The following is a 3,180-nucleotide window of genomic DNA, read 5'->3' as shown; positions in this document are numbered from 1 at the left end:
GGATGTCTGCTCCCATATTGAGATGCCCAGGGATGTAAACTGCTCTTAGAGAAATGAGCTTTCCTTGGGCCCACACAAGGATCTGGTGCACCAGCATGTACAGGGGTGCAAATGCAGACCTCTTCGGTGGTTGATATAAGAGACCACCGCTGTGTTGTCGGTCCGCACCAACACATGACGATCTCTTAGGTCTGGGAGAAAGTGTTTCAGTGCTCGAAACACAGCCAGCATCTCCAGGCAGTTGATGTGCCAAGTAAGATGGCGACCACTCCACAGGCCGCGGGTAGGGTGGCCACTCATGACCACACCCCAACCAGTCAGGGATCCGTCCGTCGCTAGCGTTACGTGGCGACAAGGAGCTCCCAGCACCAAGCCCTGAGACAAGAACTAAGGTTTCTTCTACATGTCGAACGTTTAGTCTTAACCCCAATTCTTTCATCTGTTTAAGAAAGACATCTCAATTTCGAACCGCCATCTGCTCCGATTAAGATAAAATCAACCAATCATCGATATAATTGAGTATGCAGATGCCCTGGAGTCGCAGGGAAGCCAGAGCTGCATCCACACACTTCGTGAAAGTGCAGGGTGAGAGTGCAAGACCGAAAAGAAGAACCTGGTATTAGTAAGCTTTGCCCCCAAAAGCAAACCTCAGGAACTTTCTGTGATTGGGAAGGATGGAGACGTGGAAGTATGTGTCTTTTAGATCGATTGTGACAAACCAGTCCTTGGACCTGATCTGAGACATTACTTGTTTGAGTGTGAGCATCCTGAACTTCACTTAGATTAGATTAGATAGACTTTTATTGTCCCGAAGGAAAATTGTCTTGGACACATACAATCCAGTGACTGCTGCTTAAATAAGTAACACATTCACAACACATACACAAACTGCTATCAACCAACCAGTTGCACACTACATCATACAACACACCTGTAATCGTCATAATAATAAGATTAAAAAAAATTTAAAAATAAAATAAAATATACATGAATATCATTATCGTTACAATTAAAACACCGTTATGGGGGAAAACCTCTGGCTAACTTGTCATTTAAAGCTTTGATGGACAGAGGGACAAACACCATCTCCACTGTTTTCTTAGTGTTGATGATGAGAGAATGTTTGTCGCACCACTGAACAAAGTTCTGAACCTCATGTTTATATGCAACATAATCTGATGTATCTAACAAGAGACCCAGGATAACGTCTCAGGTTACGTATGTAACCATGTAGTTTGCTCATAATGAGCTTTTCCATGCACTTCATCACAACAGAAGTTAAGGCAATAGGTCTAAAATCGTTATTTTCCTGCGGGCAGGGTTTCTTAGGGACAGGTGTAATAATTGCCTTTTTCCATTGTGTCGGTACAGTGTGAGAATGCAGGGACCTCTGGAAAATGGGGAACCAGGCAGGTGTCAGTTCATCTGCACATGTTCTTAATAGAAAAGCAGATATGCCATCTGGACCTGTGGCCTTATTGACATTGATTTGCTTAAGAACCTTGTTGATAGATTTAGGGTAAATCTCTAGCCTATTAGTATCATTAATAGCAATACTATCAAGCACCATATCACATTCAACTGAGAAATCATGATTGTCAAACCTCTTATAAAAATAATTAAACTCATTTGCTTTTTCCAGTTCATCTACAACATGCAAAGATTTCTTAGTACGTTTCATGTTGGTGGCTATTTTCATTGAGTTCCATTATTTTTTAGAGTTCATAGTTTGGAGGTTTTCCTCTATTGTGATGGTCCCCTGTGATGCTTCTTTGAGTTTCTGGTTAAACTCTTTTTGTACAGTTTTAAGTTGTAGGTGATATCTGATCTTAAATGCCTGTTTTTCCTGTTAATACAGTCCTTCACCTCCTTTGTGATAAAAGGTTTGTTGTTGTTTCTGTGGCATTATCCAGGCTTAGCTCCCTAGAGAAAATATCCCAGTCTGTGCATAAAAAACAACCTTTCAGTGTTTCAATGCTGTCTTCTGACAATACATTGATAGTTTTAACCAAGGGTTTACAACTCTTTAGGGCTGTCTTATATGTAGGAATCAGATGAACAGTATTATGGTCAGAGTTAGACAAGGGCGGTTTAGCTATAGCTGTATATGCATGTTTTACATTTCCATAGCATTTGTCCAAAGTCCTATCCTTCCTGGTATCACATTTAATATACTGTTCAAAACCTGGAAGTGCAGTATTTAAATTACAATGATTAAAATCTCCAAGGATAAAAATAGGGGCATTTGGGGTGCGCTGTAATTGTTCATGAACACAGTCTGCCACCTGTGTCGCGGCTCGTGAGGCATTACCGTTGGGGGGGTACATAAACAGAGCAAATAAGGATGATACCAAACTCAAGTGGTAGATAGAATGGCCTGAGACTTACACATAACAGTTCTACATCAGAGTTACAAATTTTCTCCCGAACTGTGTGCTGTCTGCACCACTTGTCATTTATGTACAGGCAGAGCCCACCCCCTTTACTTTTTCCCGACAGCTTGCTCCTATCAGAACGAATGTGTGAGAACCCCTCTATTTCAACAAGACCGTCAGGGATCTCTGGTTGTAACCAAGTCTCAGTAAAAAGCATAATACAGGACTCACGGTACTCAAAGCATCCCCTTGTTAAGATTCGAAGTTCATCAATATTGCATTATACATTTAATTATAGTCATCGTCACATGACCAGCATTTACGTTGCGTCTCGTCTCGTTTTCGTCACGTGATAAAGGTTCGTTGACGACGATATTGTCATAATTTTCGTTGACGAAAGCAACACTACTCCTTACTCAAGAGAGTATCTACTTCCTGTTCCATTACCAGAGCCTGCTCAGGACCCACTAGGGTGGGAAGGACCCCATTGAGAGGAGGTGGAGGAGAACCAAACTGGATTCTGTAGCCCCTCTCTACAGTGTGCAGGACCCACTGAGACACATTTGGCAGTAGTTTCCACGCTGCCAAAAAGTCTACTAAGGAAATCAGTCTCTCGAGACTGACCTCTGGTGTAATGAGAGCAGCTAGCTCGGTGCCCTGTAACGGCGGACCGGCAGGAGACAACCGAATCAGCTGCTCTAGAGACCTCCGCAGAGGTGGCGAGCCTCTTAGCACCGCTATGTTCCCGGGCGGTGACTGAGAGTGGCGCTCGCGAGAGACTGCTGCGCCCTGTAACTCCGGCGGG

General features: G+C 43.2%; 1 long non-coding RNA gene across 1 annotated transcript in view; it reads left to right on the top strand.

The window, feature by feature from the left end:
- The window catches only part of LOC107671262 (uncharacterized), a 16,929-nt gene extending 16,073 nt beyond the window's left edge, over nucleotides 1-856 (top strand). Inside the window, exon 3 of the long non-coding RNA XR_001632178.1 lies at nucleotides 783-856. This is a non-coding gene — a long non-coding RNA (uncharacterized LOC107671262). The remainder of the gene's footprint in view (nucleotides 1-782) is intronic.
- The last annotated feature ends 2,324 nt before the right edge of the window (nucleotides 857-3,180 follow it).

Source organism: Sinocyclocheilus anshuiensis, unplaced genomic scaffold, assembly GCF_001515605.1.
Source record: "Sinocyclocheilus anshuiensis isolate Anshui unplaced genomic scaffold, SAMN03320099.WGS_v1.1 scaffold3273, whole genome shotgun sequence".
Taxonomy (NCBI): Eukaryota; Metazoa; Chordata; class Actinopteri; order Cypriniformes; family Cyprinidae; genus Sinocyclocheilus; species Sinocyclocheilus anshuiensis.
The sequence above is the reverse complement of the archived record's forward strand: the minus strand, read 5'-3'. Positions and strand labels throughout refer to the sequence as shown.